We start from the raw sequence: 17,950 nt of genomic DNA on the forward strand, positions 1-17,950 counted from the left end.
TGTATCTTTTATATTTCTTTATTTTCCTATCCGTCCAACAATAATTTTCAATCGAACCTGAGAGTTACTGTTGTGACATTATATCGATGAATTCATTAAACATACTTGTCAAAGCACCAAGTTCGTCTATATCGTTAGATAGTTGTAGACATACACCGTGCTTTCGACCCATGATCCGACCAAGAGCTTGTGATTGTATACGTCATAACTTAGGCTGTGTGGAAAATACATCTCTTTTGAATTTGTCAATAAATGTGACAAAAACTGACCGTCTTTATCTAACATTAGTATTTTTTCTGGTCCAATTATCACACACAAGGATGTGCGAGAGCGCGTCAGTACAGATTCCACGTGGCTCTAATCGTGATTCGGGTGGAATCCCTGTGTAGGAGAAACGATGTCTTCCTTCACGATCTGTCACCACTACAGCACCAAACATATCAAACTTACAGTCAGACACCACGACAACCCCACTTTTGTTTTCTATTAAATAATTAGGTTGATTATAAAGTTCCCTCCCTGTGCTGTCCTGCTGTATTGTTTGTGTAAGTTGTCCGTTTTGGTTGTACCGGAAGACACTTCCTCTCTGTGTGCCATAGTTAAACATTCCAACCAGTAGATCCCCGCTGTAAAAGGAACCGTACACACAGCGTGGTTTTTGTGTACAATCTTTAAACTTTATAAATGTTATGGGTGTTTCCATAGTTATGGGCAGTATTATGTTATATTTGATATCTATATAAATCAATTCAGCCTTTTTGTTTACCGTGTGTGACCCACTACCAGTTAGTGTATCACCCTCATATAAATCAGGCAGATATTTAAGAGCACGACCATCTAAGTCGTACGAGTAGACAGTGTTTCGATCACTGATCCAGATCACTTCTGTTGTTACATAATTAATGTGAAAACCTTTATTGTTTTTTGTCATCTCAAAGGCGCATATGAACTTGGGAAGACACATGAGTTTCGGCACACACCCATTTCCTTGCTGTGGGTTTTGAGTCCCTGTGGCTTTGATATCACTAGGTGATGATTTAGTAAAACCAGTAATGGCCGGCTTGATATCTACAAAAATCAAACATAAAGTGCAAGTCAGGACGTGTTATTTTTACATACAAATAATTTCAAATTGATTCATCTTTTGACAGAATTAGTTTAATAGATTAAACTTTGAACATTACTTGATAGCATTCCACAACGCATGTTTACTTACTTGTCTTATATTGAATAATTATGTTTAATCGCAGCACTGTTAAAGTAACTAAGAAAATATCAACGGAATAAAACTCTCATAATACGATGCATTTAATATTACAAAAAAAATATGTTATGTTTTTTAAAATGATATAAATTTGATATCAAATAAAACAACATGCAATTTTGTTTGACACTTTATGTGGTTCCCTGAATTGTCAGTCACGTGATATGACTTGATAATTATGGTACTTTTTAATGGGTTCATCTTTTATTAAAGCAAATATAAAAGAAATAGCTTCGGTTTAATATTATAAGACCTTTATTAAATATCTAACGTATTCAAAAATTCATACTATTGATTAATTCAAAGCAGCATGACTTTTAAATAAAATAAAAATTTCCTTAATTTTTATTCCAAAATGATAATGATTGAGTAAAAAATGATACAGGCTTAAATAATAATAGTTAATATTTCTCGTACTTTATGGTCGGCGCAACAACAAAGTTTATTATACCTCAATATGAATATTCTATATAACGCGTCACCTGATTAGTCTAGAGAGTCAAGAGACCGGGGAACAAAACGTCGTGTCTTCCGGGGAATAAAAATCGTGTTTCACCTCTTTGGAAGTCTCGGGATTTTTCATTCCAAATGTATAAAAAACCATTTGAGCATACGAAGTTGACAAATATGATCAAATCATAAATATGCAATCATTAGAATTCTCTTTGTGTCACAAAAATCCAGTTTTACTATATATGATTCAAAGCTATGAAAGAAAAGAGAGACAATGACAATAAACTCAAACAAACACTACGTTACTGCTTTCGACAAGTCGCAAAATTATTAGAAAATTAGAAATCGACGTATTTTGTATAATCATAAGCTGTTCGGTAAAATAAAACTAGTACTTTTATTGCATGAATGTTTGGGAACTATGAAGATTTATTCCCCCAGATAAGCCATCGGGAAATATGATTTTACTTATGGGAATAAATCTTCATATTTCCATCACCATCATGTACAATACATGTATAATATTAACTCCGAGGTGACAGGAAATCCCGAGAAGACATGTGTTATATGATATATTTTAATACATATCTAATGCATTTTTCAACAAATAACAGCGGTTAACGACCGTATTTTCCAATATTTAAAACAATGAAAACACTAGAAATTGATTTATACTAAGAATTCCAATAAATCAAACGACGTATAATTAAGACACAAGCGCGGTTTGCATATTAACATTCAAATATCTAATCATAAAATTGTTAATAAATACAGGATTATTGGATTCGATCACGTCCAGTCCCAAAAAATAAAATAAAATCACCTCATAATATACAAATACTCAAATAATGATTTCTTATTTTAAACTGTTTTGTAAAAGGTCGACCGGTGCTCGTTAGTTTCAATGAATTAAAAAAGATAATGTGCATTAGCGCTGCACTTGTTGAAAGGCATTAATGGGATTGGCTTCATTGAGTTTTTGAATGTTGTTTTCTTTTCCTCGGCGATTAAAGATCAATAAAATGTTTATTGTTTTCAGCACGTTCACGCTTTATCTGATTTATATATATCTGATTATTATTATATCTGATTGTATTGTTCAAAGTTAAAGAATTAAATGACATTGAATTTGAGACGAATTGTTAAAATTCCTGACATTATGATTTTCGTGGAACTGGCTTGTTGAATTTTTAACCTGGTGTAATTATTTTGCAGAATAATTGCACGTGCGCATGATATTACAGTATAAGGAGGACAATTTAACTATTTTACGTTAAAATATAATTGTTTTCTAGAAAGTAATATAAATGTTTCTTGTGTAAATGAGCAGGTTTCGGGGCGTAATAATGATATTGCCTCATTTGTGACATAACGAGAATTTTATATCCTTGTTTTCTTTCTCAACAAAGAAAAATAACAAAATTCTGATTATCATTATTAAGAATTGACAAAAATACCTTTTAGAGTGTCCTGTTTGGTGATATATCTAAAGACGCATATCCTGTTGTCTCCGTACTGTGAACCAACCCACAGATGGTGGGTGTTGACGTCATAACTCAGGTTATATGGATAGTTTATTCCCGAGGGTATAATTAGTAGATGTGACAGGAACCGACCGTATTTATTTAAGATATGTACTGTGTTGGTCATCTTATCACACACCAAGATGTGTGACAGTGCGTCAGTACAAATTCCATTCGGCTTTAGCCTTAGTTCTGATCCATTTGCTGGGTAAGAAAAACGATATTTTCCTTCACGATTTGTCACTACTAAAGCTCCATACTCAAAAAAAGAGGCAAAGTCAGACACAACGATATCCCCATTGTTATTCTCTGTTATAAAGTTAGGGGATATATACAGTTTCAGTCCTATGCAGTCTGGTATCGTCTGTGTCAATTGTCCACAATTATTGTACCGAGTTACCTTACATGTCCAGAAGCTATCCATCCCAATCAAAATATCACCAGTTAACTTGGACCAGTATACACACCGTGGTCTCCATGTGGAGTCTGTTATATCTACGAATGTGGTAGTTCTTTTCATATCCTTTGACAGTTTGTTTATTTGATATTTCTTGTTTATATATATTAATTCTAACTCATTGTTCACTGTGTGTGATCCGTTTTCATCACAATTTAAATCATCAAGATAATAAAGAGTGTCACCTCCTGTATTTGACAAAATGAGACCATTATCAACATCACTTACCCAGAATTGCTCTGATGTCACGAAACTAATGTGGCCACAATGAGTGGCCCCTGTTACTGTGAAAGATTGGTGTAACACAGGAAGAGCCATCAGTTTTAGCAGACACTCGATTTTTACGCGTCGGTTTCCTCTCTCTGTGATTTGGACTTTACCAAGTAAATCTATCACATCCTCCTTCATGCGTGAATTAGTCATGAAAAACTTTCTTGTGGGGATTTTAAGACCAAGACAGTCCTGCTCTTTGGAGAGGCAATTTTTCTGTGAAAGGAATTGTATCGGATTATTTATTGATTGTTCATACACGTGTATAAAAGTCTGTAGGGTATCAATATGGCTGTGTATTTTAATTTTCTGTCCTAAACATCTGTGCCGGAAATCAAAATGACGTGAGCTCCTGTCAGTAAGATTATATAATCTTTGAGCCTTAACAAACATCTTTATTAGAAGATGGGAACGGGAACGGTGTGTGATTTTATCAGCTTTGATTTCTGTTAGGAGAACAGGTCCATAAAAGAGAGCATCGTATCTGATAGTATCAATTTTTCTTTGGTATTGCTGACGTTTAGTTTCATACGCTCTTTGAATATCCATCCATCTGTGCGTTCTATGCTGTATGCAATGATAACAGACTGGAAGCCAACAATGTTCGCAATACATTTCATATAACATGGTGGAATGTCTATCACAGATTTCCTGTGTTGGGATGTACTTGATATCTTTACCGTACGTCATGACATTATGGTCTATTGTTTTGAGATCTTTTTCATGTTTCTCTTTACACCTGGGACATAGATCAAATTGGCACGATACACAATAGTACGCTGTGTCACCTTGACAATCAGAACACTGATGTACTCTATATATGGCGCTTGGTGTGGCCATGATCTAGAAGGTTATGATCACAAAGTCACAACCTGTAAAAATAAGTGTTATAGAGTATAATCAGGTTCACACAAATTGAATTTAAAATTTTATTTTAAAAGATATTCAGTGCATGTGGTATTCATTTTGCAAAAAACAAGTTTTCAACTATACTGTGTGTAAATGTCTACTATTTGTATTTTGATTATGACACGTTTTTAATATCTAAAAGGTAGGAGGGGAAAATACCCAGAATACACAGGAAGTGCAATCAGTTGATTTTCCTTTTAATACTTTGTTCAATTTTTAGATGCCTTTCTTTATAATAAGAAATTTGGAAGAAAACATAAAGTTGGGCGTGTAAACAAGACATTGACTTCAACTAAACTTAGATACATAAATTGGATATGAAGTTTATGTCTATTTATGTTGAAAAGGGGCACGAGAACATGTGATGATTTAATATTTTGCTCATAGTTCAAACATACCTGAATATTGCGTGACGTTGCAATTTTCAGACTGTGATGAACTTAAATGCCCCTGGGAACAATCTACATAGCTTATAAAACGGTGTTTCTAATACCCAAAAATGTATGTGCCTGTGTGTGTCAACTTAATGGCCAATGTCGGTCAAAATTTGATTTGATAACGAGATATTGTTTGGATAGGTCTTAGATTTTTCGAAAAAGTTTATTTAAAGAAGATAAGATCTAAAAAAATCAACTCATATTTTGTAGGGGAGGAGGAGATAAATGTATGTTTTCACTTGGCCTCTATTGAATTTAATTTATAGTTTAAACGCCAAATATTCGGACATATTGTGACTATATTTCATGCACTAATGAAAAAACTACTTACCTTGTGGAATCAAGATAAAGATAATCAGTATCATTAAAACACATCATTTGATATATCATAATTACAACCCGCCATTAAACATCCGGAACGTAAACAACTTGTCGTCAGGTAAACAAACAAGAGTTACATACCTTGCATGTAATATACGCGGCGCATATCGATTATTGGAAATCTAGACTGCTTAAAAAACGGAACTTTTTACCATCCAAATGTCAATTCAACCGAGGTCTTTTACCGTGCTTGCTCAGTGAAACACATACAATATGTTCATGTGTTGCAATTTCAATGAGACTGTTTTCTGTTTATTATTCATCAAAATAACAAATATATCATTTTCTATATAGAATATTAATTTTTAAAATAAGATAGTAAAGGATACGTTATATTATTTAGTCCAGTGTTTATTCATATTTACAGAACAACATGTCACCTTTAAAAATGAGAGAAATGTACAGACGGACGAAGACATATTAGAAATTTTGTAATTCATAAAAATTGTTCCCACGAAATTAGTTTTGAGGTGAGACGTTGTTGCATGCAAACGTTTTTAAATTCCCCTATATCAAAATTTGACTTCCTTTTGTGTAAATCAATAACTTTTGTAGTGATGATGTTTTGCGCGTTTCTCCTTGTAGTTTTTGAAGTTGTATTGTTAATGAATTGCTATTGGATAATGTTTTATTTTTTACATTTGCTGATCAATAATTTCACACATTTTCTTCAATATTCATAGGTTAAAAAACATTTAGTTGCTTTATCGTATTTTACCTGACACTACGCAGGGCACGTTAGTATGCATGTACAATCGTTACTTATTTGACTATTTTTTTAATGTTTACATACAGTTATTATACTTATTACTGTCCTGCCTAAACTTTCGTTTTGGTACTGTATTAATTTATATTTCAAAAAAATGTTAGTTTACAGTTTGTACTGGTGCCATGACTTGTCATTTTTTGTTGTGATTACGGCTAGCTCGAGGATGGTTTCTTTGTGTTCATTTAGTTAGTCCACTGACAAGATTCAATTCAAGCGTCGATTTTACCTTATCAAGACTGACAAAGTATACCTAATCAATAAATATATAAATTGTCTCTCCGTATCTTTCCACAGGGTTAATGTCATTGGCAGCGTCTTTCATAGCAAAAATTACATTTCAAATGTTATTGCTAAATGAATTTTGATTAATAAAGTTTGTGTTTATTCTTACAAATACAATGGATAAATTTTAAAGCGATGCCATTCTTATTAGATAATATCGTGTTAAGATTGATTATATTGCCCATAACTTTTTCTCCCTTGATACTGTTAATTTCAAAGAGTACCATCCGCTTGTACGATATACCACGCTCTAAGTTTCTAAATTCATATCACCACTCTCTGAAAATAAAGAAATAATACACATTAAATACCATTTGTATTTAATTTGTTTTGAAATAATTCGTTTTGAATAGCTTTTCAAGAAAAAGTAAACTTCATACAACTGAATAAAAAAATTGAAATGTAATGAAAACAATCAAGTTAAGAAGGGTACAAGTATTTATTAAATTTGTCATTAATGAAGGTAATACAATTTTAGATCCTGTGATTTGGCACACTTACATTCTAGTATAAGCTTCGCCCTTATTCATGAGATGTTAATGAGATATTGTACCAACATCTACCAAATTAATATGATTGGATATGTGGTTTGACAGTGCCAAGAAGGGTGTACTGAAATATAAACACCAGTTTGTCTTTATATCTTGCGAAACTATGAAATGCAAACCTCGTCTGATGACGTATCGAGGTTGACAACGTCACATCGGCGCTTACAGCTATGTACAGAAAAAAACATGTGAGGAATGGTTGTATAAAGTTCGTTTCTGTTTCATCTTGTTCAGTCGTAAGCGTATATGCTATTGATATTTGTTAAATTTAGTAATTTCCAATCATCAACAAGTTCCTTCGAATTTTTAAATATCCACATCTGATTTACACTGTTTTTTGAACATTGTGTTGCACAGTAATCGTAAGGTTTCTCTTTTGCTGCTGTTAATATGTAAGTAATGAGTAAAGAAACAGACTTGCAATAGAAATGGTGCTTAATAAAGTATGCGATAAATTACAGTTTATGTCTTGTAAATAGTTACAAAGTGTGTGTTGTGCTAGATCCATTACTATGTCAAAATTGATTTTTTTAAAAAATATATAATTCGTACTTTACCGTTTGAATATTTTTATGTTTAAAAAGAAACAGCTTCCCGACATTTCAATCCTGGGGAACGTATCAAGCAATCAAAAAAGTATCTCGACATGTAGAAACAGTTGGTATTATTTTAAAAAAGAGGTTAAAGCTTTTTAATGCCGTTTTGAAGAAGACCAAGGGCATTCTAGATTAATTTAATTATCAAATATGTACGAAACTCCCCAACTTATTTCCTTCATTTCTTAAAAAAAGTCAGTTTAAATCATGATTGTGCATTGAGTAATTAAAAAATTTAAGCTACGGTACACTTTATCAAATAAAGTTATTGTAAGTGAGCATCATTGAAAAAAATCTTATCTATATTAACCGACTCGGATCGTAACTTATCATCAACGATTTGTCATTATCACAGATTTACGAATTATTTGCGATTTCACTGTAAGGTGCTTTTTGCGGGTCCTCATGGTCTAAGTACTTGTAGACACACACGTCTAAGTCCTTTCCAACCCATAGTCGGTGTCTGTTGAAATCATAACTTAGGCTATATACTTTACATGTTGAACCAGTCAGTAGATGTGACAGGAAATGACCGTCTCTGTCTACCATCTGTACAGTATCGGTTTTACCGTCACACACCAAGATGTGTGACAGCGCGTCAGTACAGAGTCCTAGAGGCTGTAGTCCTGATCCTGATGAAGATCCTGTGTAGGACAAACGGTGTCTTCCTTCACGATCTGTCACCACTACTACACCAGACACAAAATCAAAATTAAGCTCGGACACTACAACATCACCATTATTATTCTCCGTTATATAGTTAGGCATATTATATTGTCTAAATCCCTTGACATCATGTTGTACTGTTTGTTTCAGTTGCCCATTCTGGTTGTATCGAGCTACCATACCTGTCTGTGTATCATAGTTATACATTCCAACCAGAAGATCCCCAGAGAACGGGGAACAGTACACACACCGTGGAGTCCGCGTAAAGTCTTTTCACTCTAGAAATGTGGTGGTTGTTTTATCTTTGGATAGTTTAATAATGCTATATTTCGTATCAATAAAAATCAATTCACTTTCACCGTTTACTGTGTGTGATCCATTACCCGTAAGAGCATTACAGTCACACAAGTCATCAAACAGATACATAGATGGTCCTTCTATGTCCATTAAGATTAAGTTGTTCTCATTATCACTGACCCAAACCCGGTCTGGTGTCACACAGGAAATGTGAAGACACCAACCACCCCCATATACGTCCGGGAGTGTAATAGAGTTAATCAACTCTGGGAGAGATATCACTTTCAGTCGGCACTCGTTTCCTTGCTGTTGGTTTCTTGTCTTTGGGGTTGGAATTCTAATTGGTGGCTCCATCCCCTCAGAAGCGATTGGTTTCAAATCTAAAAACGCCAAATATATCAGTCAGAAAGAGTTATTTAAGCACTGAATCCTTGTTTTTGAAAAACATACTGTCACATCTGCAGCTATGTTTACATACAAATTGAGAAGCGTACATTTGCGCGTTCTTAAAATATTTGGCTGTTTCTTTTATTAAAGGTCAGACGACAAGTTCCTCGAGAATCTTTTTTGTATCTCCTCGTAATAAAGATTTCCGATAAAAAATATTAATTTTATAATAATTTTAAAAATGAGTAAAATTCAATTGGATGTGGTTATGTGTCTAGATGGCCAAGTGGTTAGAACCGTAGCGGCTTTAAAGATAAAAAAAAAAGAACCGTAGCGGCTCACTGCCAGAAGCGTATAGGTTCTAATGGTCGTGAGTTCAAAGCCCCGCCCCGGCGATAGGGTTCCAATATATTGAATTTTGCTGTGCTGTATAAGTACTTATTTTTATATCAGCAATTCAAGTGTTTTTTTTAGAAGATTATATAGGATATTGCATACTCTAATATATTGCAGAAATGCCTGGTAAGGTACCTTAATTATTTGCATGAAAGCTTGTCAAAATAGTAGTAAACCATCAACAAATTCCTGGAAAAAGTTAATTTGAACTTACTGTTTATGGTGCCCTGTCTATTAATATATCGGTAGACGCAGACCTTTTTATTGTCATATTGTGATCCGACCCAGAGACAATGAGTGTCGGCATCATAACTCAGGTTGTATGGTTTGAACATTACTTCTGGTCTTATCAGTAGATGTGACAAGTAATGGCCGTCTTTATCTAACATCTGTACCGTGTTTGTTTTTTCATCACACACCAGGATGTGTGACAGCGCGTCAGTACAGATTCCACGTGGCTCTAGTCCTGCTCCTGATGGGGGTCCATCGTAGGAGAAACGATGTCCTCCTCCTCGTTCTGTTACCACTACAGCACCATAATCATTCACAAAGAAAAGGTCAGGATTATCATTTACACTGTAAAATACAGAGTCAACTACATCCCCATTGTTGTTCTCGGTTATATATCTAGGTCAACCATACAATATTTTTCCTGTCTTGTCATGTTGTATGGTTTGTTTCATTTGTCCGATCTGGTTTTACCTAGATACCTTGCCTGTTCAGGTATACTTGATCTTTTTATACATTCCAACCAGTAGATCTCCAGTAAAATTTGACCAGTAAATACACCGCGGTTTCCATGTAGAATCTGATGTATCTATCAACAAGGTGATTGTTTTCATATCGTTTGACAGTTTATTAATTTTTAATTTCGAGTTCATATAAATTAATTCACCATGACTGTTCATTGTATGTAACCCATTCATCGTTGATACATCGCTTAAATCATGAAGATGATAAAGAATGTCACCTGTTGTATTTGACAAAATCAGATTTTTTTTTACCATCAGTGACCCAGAACTGGTTTGGCTTAACAATGGTTATGTGACTACAACAATCAACACCTGGCAATGTGAGGGGTAGCAGGAACTCTGGAACTGACATCTATGTCAGCAGATGTTCGTTTCCTACGCGTCGATTTCCTCTCTCTCTGTGATTTGGATTGCACTCAGTGACTCCATCACATCTCCCTTGTTGAGTGACTCAGTCATGTAGAGTTAGCTGGTGTGGAGTGTAAAATGTATCCGACGGAGGGCAGTCTTTATAGCTGAGAGAAATTTTACTGGACGGATTGTTGACTGTTCATATCTATTTATATATCTCTGTAGGCTGACAATATGTCGGCTCATTTCTATTTTCTGTTTCGAACATCTGTGTTTAAATTCAAAATCACAAAATGCATTAATCACAAGATCGTCAATATCATAATTAATTAGATATCCTAGTCTATGTGCCTTTGATAGCATATCTGATTGATAAAGGGAGAAATGTGTGCGACAAGTTTTGGCATCAGCTTTCGTTTCTGTCAGGAGAACAGGTCTGTAAAAGAGAGCTTCACTTCTGATGGTGTGAATAGTACCTCTGTGTTGTTGTTGCTTGTTTTGATATGCTTTTCTAATATCCAATGTTTTATGCATTCTATGTTTTCTGCAATGATAACAAAGAGGAATTTCACAAAGTTGACAGTACTTTTCATAAAATTTGCTAGGATGTCTCACACAGATCTCTTGTGTTGGGATGTAGTTGATTTTATCACGGTGTGACACAACATCATGGTCTATTGTTTTGAGATCCTTTACATGGTCATCTTTACACTGGGAACACAGATCACATGGACACGATACACAATAGTATTCTGTGTCCCCTGGTCACTTAGAACACATATGCACTCTGTATATGGTGTTTTTTGCATTCATGATGTGGAATGACTTGGTCTCAAAATTACAACCTACAACCTATGCAATAGACAAAAAAATAATAGCGTTATACAATTATCATGTTAATATCATTCTATGCCAAAAATAATTTAAGCTTAAAAAAGGAATAGATCATTTAACTATATAAAATTGTGATCATAATACACAAAATCAAATTTAGTATAAATCATTCATTTAATATCTAAGCAGTCAATCGAACAGAATATTTTCCTTTAATGCAGGGAAAAGCTCGCTGTGTTTTATTTCCTTCTCAGAGCTAGCTGTTTCCTGCGCCAAGGAGAAAATTAAATTAAGGTTTATTGACTGCACAGGCATTTAACATAAGTGATATAAAGTTGGATGGTTAAAATCTAAACGATTTATTTCTTAACAGCTTAACAGTTGGTAAGAACCTTCAGCAACCTAAGAAAAGTACTGAGAGTACTGAAAAACGGGATCTTAAACGTTTGAATTTGTAATTGTCCACGTTTTCCTTGAATATGTTCCAAAAATTTTGAGTTTGAATTTGTTGTTTCAATCTAGTATTTTTAAATTTGGCTTTTTGCAATTGCTTGATACTTTCTATAATTTTACTAAATCCCGGCCGGGACTGTTCTTCATAATTGTAGAAAATTGACACAACGGTATTTTATGTGAAATAAGACCCCAAATAATTTTTAAAAACTACAACTAACCGGGAAAATCAAAACTCTAAGCTGAACAACATGAACATGAACATTTAACTTTGTTCTTCAGTCGATAATATTGTACACATTATTTGATCTATTGGTCACCCAAAATGTATAATCTCTATAGATTTTGCTTACAATGCATTGTTCAAAATTTAATTTCAGTTTAATTAACTAAAGAGTCAATGAACGAGAAGGCAAATTCAGACTTGTTTTTATTTTCTATGTACAAAATTCCTTAAGAGATGAACAGCAGTCATACCGCAAGTAGACTCAAAGCCAATGAAACACCTATTAAATATGAAGGACATCTGTGTATAACCCGTCCAGATTTTAACCTCGGATCGCGCATGGAGTTCAGTATTTTCAGGTGATAGATTGTTAAAATAAAATTCACAACTTTTCAAAAATCGCAAATTTCGTTTGGGAACTTTACTTTTAATTCAACCTTTTCTATTAATTAATGAGCTCGTCCACCAACTGAATAATCGACGGCGTCGTGAATTCAGTTACGTAACTCATTCCACAAATCACTACAACTATTGAACCCGAGCAAGAATATTTTGATCAATAAAGCTATATTTGTTTATTTTCTTCATACAATTTGGTATAGATATGGAGGACTTAAAACGATAAATGCGTGTTTTTATAATATATATTTACTAAAATGCATAAAAAGTTTCTGCACTATTTTCTTACGCGTAGACTCATTTCATGTGTTGTACGTGTGCCTTCCGGTTTGAGACTTTGGCTGACAGTAAACCAATAGACGGGGTCACGTGACCCTGTCTAATTACAAACAGCATGATGTAGTCATAATTATACTTAACTCAAATTCAAAATTTAAGACCACTTGATTGAATTGAACAAATGCTCGATCGATGTAATTATATAGGCTGATATTTGTGTTGAGCTGGCTGATATCAGTGACGACGCGTAAGTCATTGAAACGTTGTCGATTTCCTAAATCATGGGCTTCAACATCTTAAAATTTATTAACTTATAATGAATTGTCTGTACTTAAATGGGCATGGTCACGATTTTGGTCAACAGTTTCTTTTCCAATTTTAATATTTACAATGCTTCAGTAAGTCATTTTTATAGGTAACCAAAATTTGAGAGTCATTCGTTGAGTTATAAGCGGGTTACAATTCTTCGCTATGTAAACAAAACTTGTGTTTACATTTTGAATATATTAAAGTTAAAATTCAAATTTTAGACCTAAACGCTAGGAACTGTTAATATATGCTTAATAAAATGAATAGGAAGATCGACAAGTCCGCTCAAGAAAGATTTTTTGCAGGTATATTGAACCTATGTAAACAAAAACAGGGCACGAGCCTTAATTACAAGAAAAAGAATTGTGAGCTCTATATCTTGCTTCTAACATAACTACTAACTCTTAAATTTCATTTGATCACTAGAAATATATTTCTAAATCACGGTAAATAATAACAACAAAAAAATATAATTTGACCAAAATCGTGACCATGCCCCTTTAAATTTTAAACTCTTTCCTTAATTTAAACTAAGCCTATACGAATGTAGATTCCACAGAATACATAGTCAATCAATCACAAAATAGATAAATAAATACAACGTGACCTAAACTGTGTAAGTTCGACCCCGGCCTGTCATTGCAATGAGTGTCATTCTTAACAAATGATAGAGAACAGCAGATAACGCCAGACAAATTTCTAGCTACAACAGATAACGCTTGACAAATTTCTGTCCACCCATCATATTACAGATATGAACTTGTCAGTTTACACATAGTGGTACGGATAGATTTACAAGATTATTACTCTAATCGAATAAAAAACCGACGTTGTGATTTATGATAATATAATCATTTAATGTCTAATCTATCTCCTCTACGTTATATTATGAATATGTTTTGCCATATAAATGTGTTCACAGAGACAAAACAACCTTCACTACCAGAAAGTAACTTTGGAGATGGGTTCAGTTTAAACAGACACGCACATTCTTCCTGCTGTCGTTTCTGCTCTAAATTTGGTAATTCACAAAATGGCTCAATTACATCAGTCATGGATTGTAAGATATCTTCACATATCAAACATCAAGTGTTTGGAGTCATATCATATGGAGTCATATTGTTTAAAGAAACTGCCTATACTTTTGTCTCCGCTTTCAACCAAATACAATATTCTTTTTTTTTTACATATGCAATGTACAATAAATAGCCGTTTAAATATAACAAGCATTCTGAGAGTATTGCATAAGCAATACACGTCCCCTACCGGTTTGTAGAAATTTGTGAAAACAATGCACTGTTATGCAGAATATCATTCTTACCGTCTTCTGTACCCCGAATCAACAGACCAACCAGATAACGAACCTGATTGTGATTATACAAAATACCCTGTCGATTAAATTAACAACACAATGCCTGAAACTATTATATAGAACTTATTTGTTTGTTAGAAACAATAAAAGGAATGGTCCAAGTAATGCACAATATTATTACTGACTACATACTTTACTCGTTTATTCAATACACACCGAACCCGATACCGAACCCGAACATTAAAAAATTGGAATATAAAAAATTAATTTTCTCGAAAATATGTCAACCAGACGCTACAAAAATGTAAACTTGATCTGTAGTTTGACATTTTGAAGCTGTTCAGCAAATTTCATGTTATTCCTCAAATGCATAAAGAAAAAAAGCGTGGAAATGGGACAGACAGACGGATGGACGGACGGACGGACAGACAGACGGACGGACAGACGGACTAACGGACGCAGAGGAAAGCTATAGCCATCTCCGGTGAAACCGGTAGGGGACTAATAAATATGGTGTGATAGTGATAAGTGGACTATTTACAACAGAATTGTTTACAATTAGGCACATTATATAACCATGATTTCTTTTTAATAACTTGTCTACAATGATTGCTGTTGCATAGATATATAACACCTGCAATAAAAAAAGCTTAATAAATAATACTACTTACCAAAATGGGGACATAAATTATAATGGATTTTTATCAGTGTATCGGCCAAAGCAGACGTCAAGAAAGATATTTGTAGATGCACACTTTGTTTTTGTACTTTGCTCTCACCAAGTGACGATAGGTGTTAATATCATACCTACGGCTGATTGGTGAACAAATCCTTAAAGAAAGTGACAGAAGCTGTTCGTCTTTGTCTCATATGATTATGTACTGTGCTGTTAAAACATCACACACTGAAATGTTTGACAGAGTGTCAGTATAGATACAGTATCGATCAGACTCAACCTAACACCAGAGTAAACCCTAACTTAACCCCTGGTTTATTTTTTGGGTTTACTTTTTGAAAATTTGGGTCACTCAGGGTTTGCTTTTGGTTTACTCGGGGTTTACTTTGGGTTAACTTGGATATTGCTTTTTGAGTCAACTATACGCATTGAAGTGTAAAGGAGACCTGTCTTTTATCTTACCATCCTACTGCCTATAATTTCTACAGTAACGATTACACCCAACCTAACACCAGAATAAACTCCAACTAAACCCGGGGTTTACTTTCTAGGTTTACTTTGGGTTTACATTTTGAAAATTTGGATCTACTCGGGGTTTACTTTGGGTTTACTCGAGAATTGCTTTTTGAGTCAACTATACGCACTGAAGTGTGAAAGCAGACCTGTATTTTATCTTATCATCCTACTGTCTGTGATTCTAGCCCCTTGTATATTCCTAATACACATGTAGCATCTGCTGATTTCAGGGTATACTTATGATCGGGGTTTTGCTCTCTGTGTCCACTATGGGATTACTTGGTGTTTACTCTGTGTTTACTCTGGGTCCACTCTTAGAGTAGTTAACCCAGAAAGCAAACCTAGGTTTTAGTTAGGGTTTACTTTCTGTTAGGTTAGGTCTGATCGGTACTGTACCACTTGTATATTCCTAATACACAGTTAGCGTCTGTTTTAAGGGGTATGCTTCTAACTAGGTTTACTCTATGGTTCCACTTTGGGTTTACTCTGGGCCCACTCTAGTAAACTTAGAGTAAACCAAGAAAGTAAACTCAGGGTTTAGTTGGGGTTTACTTTTTGCTAGGTTTGATCTGATCGGTACTATGCCTATCTGTTTTAGGTTTTAGGTCTACTGTATGAGCTCCCTGGAAAAAATGGTGTTTTCCTCCACGTTCTGTCACTACTATAGCACCAGACCTATTCTGAGACTAACTTTCACAGTAAGGCACAACAACACCCCATTGGCTGTCTATGATATATACAGGATGTCTATACAGCCGCCAACTGCGTTACGTTGTCTTGTTTGTTTGACAAAAATAGGTTCACCATACAGTTACAATCTCTACTGTTCGTCATTATGTTTGTATTCGACTGATTTTTTAATTCTATAACCTTTATCTATATAAATTATTTCGTTCTCTTTGTTAACTATGTGTAAACCGTACCTGCGACATAAATATTTCAGATGATATGGAGTTTCATTTGTTCTGTTCCATACTTTTAAATTGTCTGCATCATCATTCACCCAGACCCGGTTTGATGTCACACAAATGAAATGCGATAACAACAATCAACACCTGTCACTGTGAAAGATTGATAAAACTCAGGAACAGACTCTAGTTTCTCATTCTTCAGTTTCCTAATCTCAGTCAGCGATTTTATCACAAACTTAACATTGAATGTCTTAAAAATGTAAAGCTGACTGGCTTGTATTGTATTATAACGGGTTTCTTCAATCTGAGGGTTTCTGTATAAGGTATTGTACAGGATAGGTGGCCAACTGCTAACATATATTTTATATCTCTGTATACCAGCAAAATGACCACTCATTTTTCCCTTTAGTTTTAAACATCTGTTTTTAAACTCAAGAATTTCCAGTAATTTGTATTATTATAATAATGAGATGTAGCCGGTGTCGGTAGAAATAACTTTGACAACGTGATTTGGTCAAAGGTTCACTTCATTCAGTATAATAATAAGTTATACAAAAACCTGTAATAATTCATTATAATATTTAAATATGTTTAACATAAAGCAATTAAAAAATTATATTTATTAAAATGTCTTACCAGGACAGCTTCCCCCAAGACAGACAATATGAATTATATTGAATGAATGAGTGGAAAGTGCCCAGGTGTTTAACATATAACATATAGTGCAGTATATAGGCGGAAACAGGTAAAAGAATATGCTTTAGATATCATGTGACATCTATTTATAGATGAAGTCGGTCGTCGCTAGGCTAAAAAATATGCACTCACGCGCACACAAACATTCTCAAAACAAATGCTAAAGCGCTAATACATATTTAAGTATACAACCCTGGTTACAAAGATAATATGCTAGTTTTGGATAAAATGAGATATCTATTTTAAGACATTGTTTTCAAAATATGCCCTTTCAAAATATTAATCCCTTTATCTATTTGAAACTATACAATGCTAGACGTATTAACAATGCAAACTGAATATCGAGTTTGCAACTATCTGAGGCACGGTTTGATTTTTAATGACAATACAGCCACCTCTGTGAAATACCCACTGTTAAGCTTCCGTTTTTAAAAAGGAAGTTTTCTACATTCTTGCACCCTGCAAAAACAGTGATTAAATCCTTTAAAATGCATTTTTCTGTAATAGAAATCTCGCTTTCAAAAAATTATGTATAGCCCATCACCTCTTCTAGAATAATTCTGCCTAGAATAATTGTGAGTCAACAAAAATGGTGAGATTA

General features: G+C 34.0%; 2 pseudogenes; both read right to left on the reverse strand.

The window, feature by feature from the left end:
- The window catches only part of LOC128170701 (uncharacterized), a 723,116-nt pseudogene that overhangs the window by 458,377 nt on the left and 246,789 nt on the right, over nucleotides 1-17,950 (reverse strand).
- On the reverse strand, nucleotides 10-5,722 carry LOC128170703 (uncharacterized; annotated as a pseudogene).

This window comes from Crassostrea angulata, chromosome 2, assembly GCF_025612915.1.
Source record: "Crassostrea angulata isolate pt1a10 chromosome 2, ASM2561291v2, whole genome shotgun sequence".
Taxonomy (NCBI): domain Eukaryota; kingdom Metazoa; phylum Mollusca; class Bivalvia; order Ostreida; family Ostreidae; genus Magallana; species Magallana angulata.